General features: G+C 37.2%; 2 long non-coding RNA genes across 21 annotated transcripts in view; one reads left to right on the top strand and one right to left on the bottom strand.

Annotated features, from left to right (window-relative positions):
• The window catches only part of LOC143673850 (uncharacterized), an 84,770-nt gene that overhangs the window by 32,601 nt on the left and 39,553 nt on the right, over positions 1-12,616 (bottom strand). For 15 of the 19 annotated variants that reach the window (XR_013170722.1, XR_013170720.1, XR_013170721.1 and 12 more), the window contains 3 exons: positions 11,576-12,102; positions 11,015-11,072; positions 4,348-4,468 (listed from right to left, as the gene is read on the bottom strand). This is a non-coding gene — a long non-coding RNA (uncharacterized LOC143673850). The remainder of the gene's footprint in view (positions 1-4,347; positions 4,469-11,014; positions 11,073-11,575; positions 12,103-12,616) is intronic. The other 4 variants (XR_013170712.1, XR_013170713.1, XR_013170709.1 and 1 more) reach the window with 3 other exon arrangements.
• LOC143673853 (uncharacterized) overlaps positions 1-12,616 on the top strand; it is a 53,625-nt gene that overhangs the window by 33,165 nt on the left and 7,844 nt on the right. Inside the window, exon 4 of one of the 2 annotated variants that reach the window (XR_013170742.1) lies at positions 76-569. The exons of the other annotated variant lie outside the window; for it this stretch is intronic. This is a non-coding gene — a long non-coding RNA (uncharacterized LOC143673853). Of the gene's footprint in view, positions 1-75; positions 570-12,616 lie in introns of those variants that run through there. 2 annotated transcript variants of the gene reach the window in all.

Raw genomic sequence — 12,616 nt, 5'->3', positions numbered from 1 at the left:
TGATTCCATAAAAAAGGCTTAAATGAAAGACCGTGTGGAGAGAGGCCCAAATATCCCTGCTGTTCCACATTCCAGGTGAGGCCTGAGATATCAGAGGCCATCCTGGATCACCCTTCCATAGTCAAGAACCCAGATGACGGCAACCACAAGAACAACCCAGGTGGGACTACGAGGAGAACCACCTTGCTGACCCAGCTGAAAAGGCAAACTGAACAAATGGTTGCTCCAACTCACTAATTGGTGGGTAAGCATTATTACACAGTAATAGGAAAGTATGAGCCAAATCGTGTTCTGATGTTAAATTCAAGGACACATTGACTGTAGGAAGGATGATCACAACCATCAAATAGGGCAAAAATGTTTGGTAGTTGACTGAAGATGCTGGAATATAATTTCAGGAGTAAGGAGAAAATAGGAAATGATCCATCTGAGTTCACTAACAAGTGTGAGATAATTTCACAGTGAAGGAGGGAAAAATGGATGTAAATTAAAGGAACTTGTGTCATACAGGCTTAATTTTGTAATGAACAATATGATTGGACAGATCTTAAAATAGCTGTCTGCATTGTCTACCCTTCATCTGCTCTCACACGTTTCTTACCTAAATGTGATATATGCCTAAGTACATATCTAAGTAACAGGTAACATAGTAAAATTAAAATTCAAATGCCCAGAAAGCACAATTTGCTAGAGATCATCAACATATTTCAATCTATGTGAATACGCCTCACCTATCATGCCTCCCCCTCTTTTCCAACCCCAGACGTAACTCTTATCATTCACAGTTATACTATATGTTTGGTGCAGAAAGCAAGAGGCTGTTTATTGTTTACTGTTTCTGAGTATTATTAATACTGTATTGTAACATATAGATTCCTGAGATTTGCTTTTGCGCTATATATTTTGATTCTTACAATTATACCTGCTATTGCATGTAGCTAATTAAACATACTATATGGAAAAATGATTTATTTTTAGGCAACCTTGTAGGAACATAGCAGATGATTTCTAGTTTTTACTCTTACAAATACTGTTGACATGGACTTCCTTTTTCCTGGTGAACATTTATGGTAGAATTTTTCTCGAGTATGTAAGCTTGGGAGTGGAACTGCTGGATACAGAATGAACGTATTCCCTTTAAGTGTAATGCCCACCTCCTTCCCCAGGGTACTGTGCCAGTTTATACTGCTGCTTGCCTTGTGAAATTCCTCTTATGACATTACACCAAACTATCATTCTCTGGGTAGAGTCAGCGTTCTTACTCTTTGACAACTTACAGGGTATATAAATTCACAAGTCATGATATGAAATTACACCTGCCAGATCACTAATTAGGTAATGAATATGCATGGTAGGTATTTGAACTTTTACCTTTGAAAACTGTTTGATCTGTTTTTAGTCCATTTTTCTTTTTAATTATTTACTTCATGAAATAACTTGTATGATATTCAACTTTAAAAAATATTTACTGATTTCTAAATGTGTGAGAAGCATATACTCAAGCACAATGGGGATGAAACAAGGAAAATAGAGAAAAATACTTATCCTCATAGGCCTTATGTCAGAAGAAATAGACAATAAAAGAAAATATAAATGGGTGAGCAATGGTGGCTCAGTGGCAGGGTTCTCGCCTGCCATGACAGAGACCCAGGTTTGATTTCTGGTGCCTACCCATGCAAAAAAAAAAAAAAATATATATATATATATGTATATATATACACATATATATACACACGTATATATACATACATATATACACATATATATACATACATATATATGTATGTATATAAAAGCAATTCATGTTGCATTAGATGGTGAGAATGGGTTTGGATAAAAATAAAGTGAAGGAAGGGAAGACATGCAGTACTGGACATGAGGGGTATAAGTTTATATGGGGTATAAGGAAGTCCTTATCACAGGAAAACTAAGAAAAGTTTGAATTATTTATGCATTTTAAATGCACACCTGTTTGGGTTATATCTGTTACAAATATCATCTGTCACTTTTGGTCCATCTCTTATGTCTTTATTAGGTGTGAAACACAATATACATCTGCATAAAACTCATATGAAATGTGACATTCCAAAGTACTAAATAATTTTTAATATAGAATTAGAAACTAAGTCAAGAAATAGAACATGATTGGCTCTACACAAACCTGTATTTCCTATTTTTGCCTGATCACAACTTCTTTATGCTGAAATTTCACCACTCTTTAATATTCTTTAATATTCATGTAACTTGATCTTTGCTTTTCTTTATTGTTTCACCACCAACATACGAATTCCTAAAAATGCAGTTGAATTTTGCTTGTTTCTGAACTTTACAGAAATGTAACCATATAGGCATATTCTTTTGGTTTCTTTTGCTTAATATGCTTCTAAACATTTAACAAGTTTTTCTGCAGATGCCTAATATTCCATAAAGAATATAACTGTTTCTTCCATCTACTGTTAATATGTCTATATTTGGCAAGTATAAAAAACAATGCCATAAATATTATTTTATGCATCCTATAGGGTATAATAATGCCTTTTCCCAGGGTATACAGTTAGGAAAAACATTGATTTAATATATGGCATGAGGACTTTAAAAAATGATTTTTTAGGGCATTCAGATATTTTAATTCTTCTGTATCAATTTTGGAAAGAGCTTTTTTGTTTTTATTTTACTATTTTTACTTGTACACAAAAAACATACAATCTTGACACACAAACATCCCATACATGGTTCATAATCAAAGGCTCATAATATCATATGGTTGTGTATTCATTACCATCATTATTTTTTGGAAAATTTGTATCACTCCAGCAAAAGAAAGAAAGAGGTAAAAAGAAAAAACTCACAAATGCCACACCCCTTACTTCTCTCTCTTTGACTACTATTATTTCAATCTACTGAATTTACTTTAACCTTTGTCCCCCTATTATTTGTTCATTTTTATGCATATTTTTTACTCATCTGTCCAAACCTACATAAAAGTAGCATCAGACACAAGGTTTTCACAATCACACAGTCACACTGCAAAAGCTATATCATTATACAATCATCTTCAAGAAACAAGGCTACTGGAATACTGCTCTACAGTTTAAGGAACTTTCCTCTAGCTGCTCTAATCATCATAAATAAAAAGGGGATATCTATACCATGTTTAAGAATAACCTCCAGGATAACCTCTTGACTCTGTTTGAAATCTCTCAGCCACTGACACTTCATTTTCTCTCATTTCTCTCTCACTGCTTTTGGTCATAAAGGTTTTCTCAATCCCTTGATGCCAAGTCCCATCCCATCCCAGGATTTCTGTCCCACATTGCCAGGGAGGTTTATATCCCTGGGACTCATGTACCAAGTACTGGGGGGAGGGCAGTGAGTCCTCTTTCCATATTGACTTAGGGGGAGAGAGGCCACATCTGAGCAACAAAAGAATTTCTCTGGGGGTGACTATTAGATCTATTTTAAGTAGGCTTAGCCTATCCTTTCAGGGATAAGGTTCTTTGGGGCAAACCCCAAGATCAAGGGCTTGGCCTATTGAAACAGTTGTTCTCATTGCTTGTGAGAATATCAGGAATTTTTCAAATGGGGAAGTTGAGTTTTCCCCCTTTCTCCCCATTTCCCCAAGGAGCCTTTGCAAATACTTCTTTATTCACTGTTCAAATCACTCTGGGATTTATCGGGCTATCACACCAACCTGGAGAAACCAACAAAATCTCATCCCCAATTCAAGGTTCCATGTACTTACATTGTTCAATTAAACTGACCATACAAGTTAAATTAGGAGATATACTCGTCAAACTACAAACTTTGCACCAAATAAACATTTCTTCCTTTAGTCTTACACAGAAGTTGAAGTTTTAAATTGTGAATGACTATTTTCAACACCCTCAATACTGACATTCCCTTGTTCTTCCTCATGCAAAAATATTTTTTGAATTTGTACAATCTCTGTCTGGCACTGCTCAGGAACCTACCTTGGTACCTCTAGTTTGAGAACTGCTCCTCTAACAACCAGGGCCCTTTTCCTTGTTTCAACTTCAAAACCACCTCTGGTTTGAAACAGGAACAACTGAGAACTTAGGTCAGATAAATGAGCCTTTTGGTTTCCAAAAGTGGAAGAAGACAAAGCTTCCAAGGCAGCATCCTGAAGGACTCATCTAAACTCCCCATTGCTTTCAAATGCTCTAGTCCTAAGAGTGTTCAGTTACTTTAGACTCCTGAAAGAAAAGACTAAATATTTAATTAAATATTTACCATAACTCTGAATAAAGTGTCCATGTGCACAGGCAAAATGTAAAGGAAATATCTTCTGTAGAGAGGTACATAGGAAAGTCATGCAAACATGCTCACCCACTAAGACACGGTGGCTGTATTTCTGCAGTGTCACATCTCTGTACAGGGTCCTCTGGGCAGTTCCCAGGAGCTGCCATTCCTGGGTGAGCGCCACACTGATATTCTAGAATGACACTGTCTGTAACAAGAGATCTCTGTTCAGTCTGAAGGGTCATACTTAGGTTTTATAGAAAATACACAAGAAATCTATTCTTATGCTGTTTACTCTAAACAGCATAAGGGATGCCTATTTGGACTTAATTTTAGCTCATACTCTGTAGGTACTCAATTACAAAAACAGCTTATAGCATATAATTCTCTTGGATATATTTATGAGTTATATACATGTATTATCAATAAATATATTAGAAAAGCTATTGTTTTTTAATTCTTATTTTTGTAGCTCATATAAAATATAAACAAACTTCCTACAATTTTCATTCCACACCCTAACAGATTTCCTTTGGCATACTCTAGGTCAGGGGTCAGGAACCTATGTATGGCTCATGGGCCAATTCCAGCTTGCCACTATTTTAATATAAATAAAGTTTTATTGGAACAGGGTGATGCCCAATCATTTAAAAAGAGCAGAGCTGAACTGTCCCATCAGAGACTGCATGACTCTTTAAGCTGAAAATACTTACTATCTAACTCTTTACAGAAAAAAATTGCCAATCCTTGGACCATACAATCCAATTCAAAGAAGGGCTGTCTGGCTACATTAAAACCACAACAAATAAAATATTTCCTATAGAAAGTTATTTGTAGACTGAAAATGAAAAGGATGTAAAATGATATACCATGTGAACGTGAGCACTAATGAAAAGAAGTTGATGGGGGTTACATCATTATCAAAACAGTAGGTGTTGAAGTAAGAAAGAATTATGAAAAATAAAGAGGAACAGTTTACAATGATAAAATGTTCCCTTCAACAAGATAAAGCAAAGTTAAATTTGCATGTAACTTTCCCAAATATATAAACAGAAGTTGACATAAATAAAGTAGACAAATCTACAGTTATTTGCAATTTTAACACAACTCTCTAATTCATGTAAAACATAGACATTTAATTAAATAATTAATAAGGATAGAGAACAGGGGTTAGCAAACTACAATATAAAGGAAAAATCTGGCCCGCCACCTGTTTTGTAAGTAAAATTGTACTGGAACACAGACATGTTCACTCCTTTATGTATTATCTATGGCTGCTATAGTGCTTCAATTGCAGAGTTCATTAGCTCCAACTGAGACCAATCCCTGGAAGAAGCAAGCATTCTAAATTATGAAATCATAAGTCAATATTTTATTATTGTTGAGCCAGTTAATTGTATGCTATTTGTTTTAAAATCTAGTAAACAAAAATGAGAAGTAAAGGAAAGTATGAAGACAATGTGTCACTCAATAAGGAGATTCTGAAAAAGAACCAGCCCACTGGGCTCTCACCTGATCCAAATGGCAGAGTGAAAAGGTTTCAGGGCTCTGACTGCCCAAAGAAGCTTTGAACAACTAGTAAGAACTTGCAGAAATGTGGTTCTCAAAGCTCCAAAAACAAAGTTAAATGACTGCAGTAATAGGGTTTCTGCCAAATCAAGAAAGACTACTTGTGGTGCCCTGGCTGGTCCCTTTCCCTCCCTTACTGGCCTGCAATGGAAGAGACCTGCACTCCCAGGGTGGATCCCTGACCCTCATTTCAGAAGGAACAGAGTTACCCTTGTGCTCACGCAGGCAGCATGTGTGTCTGGCCTAATCTGTCTGCTGGTGGCCTGAGGGATTTCTGTCACAGAACCTATCCTATGTACAGAAAGTTCCCACAGAACATTATGGGAGGCAGTCAAATGTTGCCTCTTAGGGAAAGATATCGCTGGCTTGGACATACAGTGCAGTGTCTGGGACTGTGAAGAATCTGTTTCCTATAGAACAGAGGACACTGCTATCCTGTAAAAGGAGGATTCCTAGGGACAAATATGCATGCCCCAGACCAGACACACATGCAGAAAGGACCTAGGAGGCCCCTATGCTTTGGCTTGGCGTTATTCTCTAAACACTCTGTATGGATAAACTCTAATGGAGAGCACCCAAACAGATCAACCTGCAAAGATTAGGAGGGGGATTTTCATTTTTCCTTTTTAGCTCCTGGCATTCAATGAAACTTCTGATATAAAACTAGCTATACAAACATAAGGAATAGATGTTCAGGGTCTAAATCCTAGCAATAGCAGCTTAAAATAAACCAAAATGCCCAAGTTACAGCAAAAGATTTTTTAAAATACAAAGAAACAAGAAGTTATGGTCAAGTCAAAGGAGAAGATTGGAAACCATCAATGAGGAGATCAGACCTGGGTATTCCAGGTGAAGACTTTAAACAGACGTAATGATTGAAAGCTTCTGAGATTTAATGAACATATACATCCAAGATGCTCAATGAACTTCAACCAGGATAAACCTAAATAAACTGAAACTGCACAACATTACAATCAAAATGTTGACTTACAAATATAAAGAGAGAATTCTGAAAGCCAAAAGACAGAAGCAACATGCCACATGCAGGGGAGCCTCAAGAAGATTACGAGCTGAGATCTTATCAGAAGCCACGGATGCAAGAGGGCAATGGGATGACATATTTCAAAACTCATAAGCAAAAAAATTTCCAACAAAGAAATCTATAACTGACAAAATTATCTTTCAAACATGAGGAATTAATGGATATGTGAGGGTAGTTCAGTGGTAGAATTCTCACTTACCATGCGGGAGACCCGGGTTTGATTTCTGGACCATGCGCTTCCCAAAACAAACAAACAAGCAAAAGCAACCAAGAAAAATGTAAACAAATGGTGCTGCAACAGTGGGATACTCACATGGAAAAAGAATGAAATGGGATCCCCACCATAGAGCACACACACACAAACAAATGAGGGATTAAGACATCACTAGATAAGCAAAAGGTGAAGATTTTATCACTACTAGACCAACTCTACAAGAAGTACTAAAGGAAGGTCTGTACATTGAAAGAAAAGGACACTAGAAAATTGAGTGAAGCCACACATGATGAAATAAAGATTTCTGGTAAAGAAAATGGTAGAGTAAATACAAATACAAGACTTTTACAGATTTAGGATGTTAAATTTAAGTCACTAGGTAGCCACAAAGAAAATATTGGAGAATATGCAAAATGCAGAGACTAGAAACAGAGTGCACATTACCAAGGTTGAGGAGTGAATGCAGAATGAGTGCAGGGTGTCTGCTTGGGGTAAAGGGCAGTTTTATAACCGGATGGTGATGAGGGCCCTGCAACACTGTGAATGTGATACTCCCACTGACTGGTATGTTTGGGAAGGAAGGGGAGATTCATGTTGTACATATGTTTCACAATTTAAACAAAGAAAGAGAAAGGAGAAATTAAAGAGATAATGACAAATGTAATAGAGGATACTGGATGGGATCTAAGCATGGAGGAGAAAAGGCTCAAAAGGACACTAATGGGACATAAGAGAAAATTTAAATGTATACTGTAAACTATATCAATTTGAATTTCTTGAACTTCACAACTGAGCTTAAAGTGATTACATAAGTGAATATCCTTGTTCAAAGGAAATAAATGTACATGGAGGTCTTATGTGTCTAAGTGTAGTATATTTGTAACCTGCACTTAATGTTCAGAAACACAGACAGACAGACAGACAGATAGATAGATACACAGACAGGACAGAAAGACAGACAGGTGACAGAGAGACTGATGTGGCACAGGTGATAAAATGCGAATGTTTGTGGATCTGCCTGGGTGTCTGGGGTGGGGGGGGTTTGCTGGACTTCTCTGTATGGTGTTTGTATTGTTTCTGCAGCTGTCCTTTAATTTTGAGATTATTTGAAAAGAAAAAGTAAAAAGAAAGGAAAAGAAAGAAACCTGAAACTATAGAAAGGAAAAATTTAATAACTGGAATGAAATACTCCCTAAAGGGACATAATAGCAAATATGAGTAGGAATCAAGAAAAATCAGGAGACTTGTATAAAGGCAAACTGAGAATAATCAATGTGAGGAGCTATGAACAGAGCCTTAAAGATCTCTTGGACACCAACATACACATAATGGGAATTGCAGAAGTAGTAGAGAGAAAGGGGAAGAGTATTTGAAGGCATTGAAAATGGCTGTAAACTGTTGGGCATGGATGAGGCAGAGGTCACATGCTCACCACTGAGATATGGCAATGCTGTCTCTGTGGGAATAGGCCCCTGATGTCCTGAAAAGACTAAAGCGTTGCAAAGGAGCTTGAGTGTGGGGCTGAAGGAGGCCTTGAGAAACATGTGTAACTTTTGACTCTTCCCAGCACAGGGAAGCAGATGGTTCAGCCCCTGCTTCCTCGTTCCCCATTTTTAGTTACACTTTTGTTACTTTCTTTACCTCACAGCCCTATAAAATAAGAGATGAGCTTCTTGGGGTCTCCATTCCTTAGTTACACTTTTGTTACTTTCTTTACCTCACAGCCCTATAAAATTACAATGATGAACCTCTTGGGGTCTTTCAGTCTCCATCAGAGCTCAGAGTTCCACCTGTTCCCAGCTTTAACTGTATCTTTGTCTCTCATCTTTCTTTATTCCCTATCATCTCCCTTCAGTCCCCACACTGAGCCATGCTGGTCACAGTGGTCATTTTCTGTTTTTTTTTAATAATGGCCATTCTGGTGGGTGTCAGATGATATCACACTGTGGTTTGTTTTTATTTAAATATTTTTATTGACGAATCTTCATGCACATATATTCCATACATGGTGTACAATCAATGGCTCATAATAGTATCACATAGTGTGTATTCAACACCATGAACAGTTTTTAAAACATTTGCATCACTCCAGAAAAAGATAAAAAAAAAAAGAAAAACTTGTACATCCCATACTCTAACCCTTCCCTCTCACTGACCACTAGATTTTCATCTACACAATTTATTTTACCTCTTCCCGCCCTATTATTCTTTTCTTTAAACATATTATTTTACTCATGTGTCCACACTCTGGATAAAAGGAGCATTGGACTCGATTCCGAGTGCCTGCCCATTCAAAAAAATATATATATTAGAGAAACTGAATACATAATTAGAAGTAATCAAAAAGAAAATCAGGCTTCAGTGGTATATGTTTCCATAACATATGAACATTTAAGAAGTACATAACTGCAATCTAACACAAATTCTTCCACAGAACGGAAAGAATGAACTATTTCCCAGCTCATTTTATAAGAGAAGTACACTGATGTCAAAATCTGACACAGCAATATCTCTCTATTAATTTAGACTCAAAGTACTAATTCACATATTAACAAACTGAATCCAGAGATCCAGAGATAAAGGTAAAGAATACTGCATCATAATCACATGGGATTTATCTCAAGAATGCAAGCCTGCATTAAACATTTTAAAAAAACATTCAATATAATTTATCCCTAAGAGAATGAAGGAATAAAATTATATGATGGTCTCACTAGGAATAGAAAAAGCAGTTGACAAAATTTAATACCCATACGTGATAAAAAATACTTGGGAAACTTAAAACAGAAAGGAAACCTCTTTATTCAAATAAAGAGTATGTACAAAAGAAATACTGAGAAGGAAAATAAGATTTAATGGTGAAATATTGAGCACTTTCCCCTTCAAGTGAGGTATAAGACAGGGATGTCTGTTATCACTACTTCCTGTCAACATTGTATTGGAAGTCTTAGCAATAAGCTAAAAAACAAATTAAAGATAAAATAGATAAGAAAGGGAGATGGAAAATTGTCTTTATGTGAAAAGACATGATTGTGCACATTTAAAACATAAAAAAACTACAAATCAACTACTAAAACTAATAGGTGAAGATATTAAAATGGCTAGATATAAGATCAATATTTGAAAATTCGCTGTATTTGAACGAACTAAAAACAAACTGGAAAATGAAATCGAAGAAATATCCTTTAAAATAGTGTCAAAATAGATTAAATATCCAGGAATAAAATTAATGAAAGATATCCAACATTCCATTCACCTCTACAGTAAAAACTCCTAAGCAATGTTTCCTGCAGTAAATGATGAAATTTCTAGGAAAATGCAACAGACCCAAAAGAGTCACTAGATTCCTGAAAAAGTAGAACTTGGGGGCCTTACACTACCATACTTCAAGTCTTACTATAATGCAACAGTAATTATGACAGTAAGGACCAGCCAAGACACTGCTAACTGGGACTTGATACAAGTAAAATTTAGATTAGACCCATCCAGTCAATTGACAACAGAGGCTCCAATGCAATTCAGTTGTCCGAGGATGGTTTTTTCAACCTGAGGATGCTTACTGAAAACATTTGCCTTGTCAACTGCATGAAAAACATCAGGAAGTTTTCCCAGATTTCAGTGTGTTTTGTTTCTACGAGGTTTGATTTATTTTCCCTATCATTTCAAGTCTTTAAATAAATATTATCTCCCTGACTTTCTTCTGTGGCTTTCAGAAAAGGTCAGAAATAAACTCCCACCTCCACTTCAGAAATCTGTAACACCAGAGGACCTGAATTTTCCTACATGCTGATTTTCCCCTGCTGTTCTGCTTTTCTATATCCTCCCTAAATGATCCTTATCTGTTTTGAATTCCACTTTTCCATTTTAATGTGTGGATCCCTAAATATCTATAAAATTCACCATCAACAATGTGATAAGAAATAACTCACCAGAGATATGTCTGTTTTCTGCTTCCTTGGAAGAAAGTAGAGAACTGCAATGGATAAGCTGAGGTACAAAAATAGGAATGGAGTCATGAGACATCTGGGGAGCTCCTCATCTGCCTGCCTAAAAACCTGACCACAACAGCTTTCACCACCTGAATTTGGGCATCTCTTAGACATCATCTAGGCTTAACCCCAGATTTTTACTGGCTGAATTCAACTTTTCTCCTACTGATTTATGAACAATTTGTCTCCTCTAATCAATTCACAAAATCGTAAAAGAGGATGAATGTTTCATTAATATTATTTATATCTCAAGTTATAAAATTGGCAGAAAATTCCAAAAAAAGGGATGTTTAATAACAGAAAATGTCTTCATCCTGTTGTTCTAACTGGTTGCTGTTTCTCAAGAGGCCTTTTGATAAGACTCTTCTGATGAGTTATTGAGACACACTGAACACCACTGTGCTCTACTTCTAGCACTGCCCTAGGTGATCCTGGAAAAACCACTTATTTGAGACCCAATAATTAACTAAGCTTTCAAGAGTCAGAAATAAAACCCCCTACCTGTAGTACCATTTTAAAATTCTGTATATTCAGGATAGAGGGTACCTCAGACAAATCCAAATGCAACATGGGATTGACACGGTGTCAGAACACCTGAGAGTCCAGAAAGAGTGAGGGAAGGATGAAGAAAATGGGAGGCCCTTGAAGGAGGGGTGGAGGCAGGATTTCCTCAGCTCTGGCTGGGTCTGTCCTCCCTTCAGATCCTGCTCTCACAAGCCCTCCAGCCATGTGACGGCTCCTGTGTAGTCACTCACCCTTTCAACGTAGGTCACCACCTTCTGCATCTGCTCCACGATGTCCACTGTCACATAGACTGTGGTGGCTTCTGGATGTGGCAACATCCCCATCTGACCCACTCAGGACAGGGGGAGCCAAAAACTGCCTCTGGTGGTGCCACTCAGGACCTGCTCCTTTCCGGACTCTTCTGCCCCTGCTCTGCAGCTCTGAGGAATAGTCTCTGCCCAGAGAGGCTGTTCTTCCACACAGGCTCCTTTACAAGTGCGGCTTTGCTCCAGGGGGGCTGGGACCTAGACCCGGGGGAAAATTCATGTTAGTAAAACCTTCATCTAGAGCAGGGCTTCTCATAATCAGGAGTCCTGACGATTCGTACTGAATAATTCAGTGGTGTGGGGGCTCACTTGTGCATTGTGGAATATCACCCACATGTACTACTACTGGTCTCTTCCCAACAGATGCCCAAAACACTTCCCTTCCCAGTTTTCTGGAATTTCTCAGACATTCCTAAATTTCTCAGATATTCCAAAATCTCTCCAGACATTCCAAAAGGGACACTGGACAGCAAAATCATTTCCCTCTCCAGTAGAAAACTCCTGATGTAGGTACAGAATAACTGCCCTTTCCATGTCTGGGGCTACTAGTCACATGTGACCAAAGCTCTCAAAATGCAACTAGGCTTTAATGAGTTGAAATTATATTTTGCATGTTTTGGGTTAGACACAATGGGATTCTTAAAATTAATTACACCCATTTCTTTTTACCTTTTCAACGTCACTAAGAGAAAATCTGCAATTACACACGTGG

Source organism: Tamandua tetradactyla, chromosome 2, assembly GCF_023851605.1.
Source record: "Tamandua tetradactyla isolate mTamTet1 chromosome 2, mTamTet1.pri, whole genome shotgun sequence".
NCBI lineage: Eukaryota > Metazoa > Chordata > Mammalia > Pilosa > Myrmecophagidae > Tamandua > Tamandua tetradactyla.
This window is presented reverse-complemented; position numbering and strand designations above follow the sequence as displayed.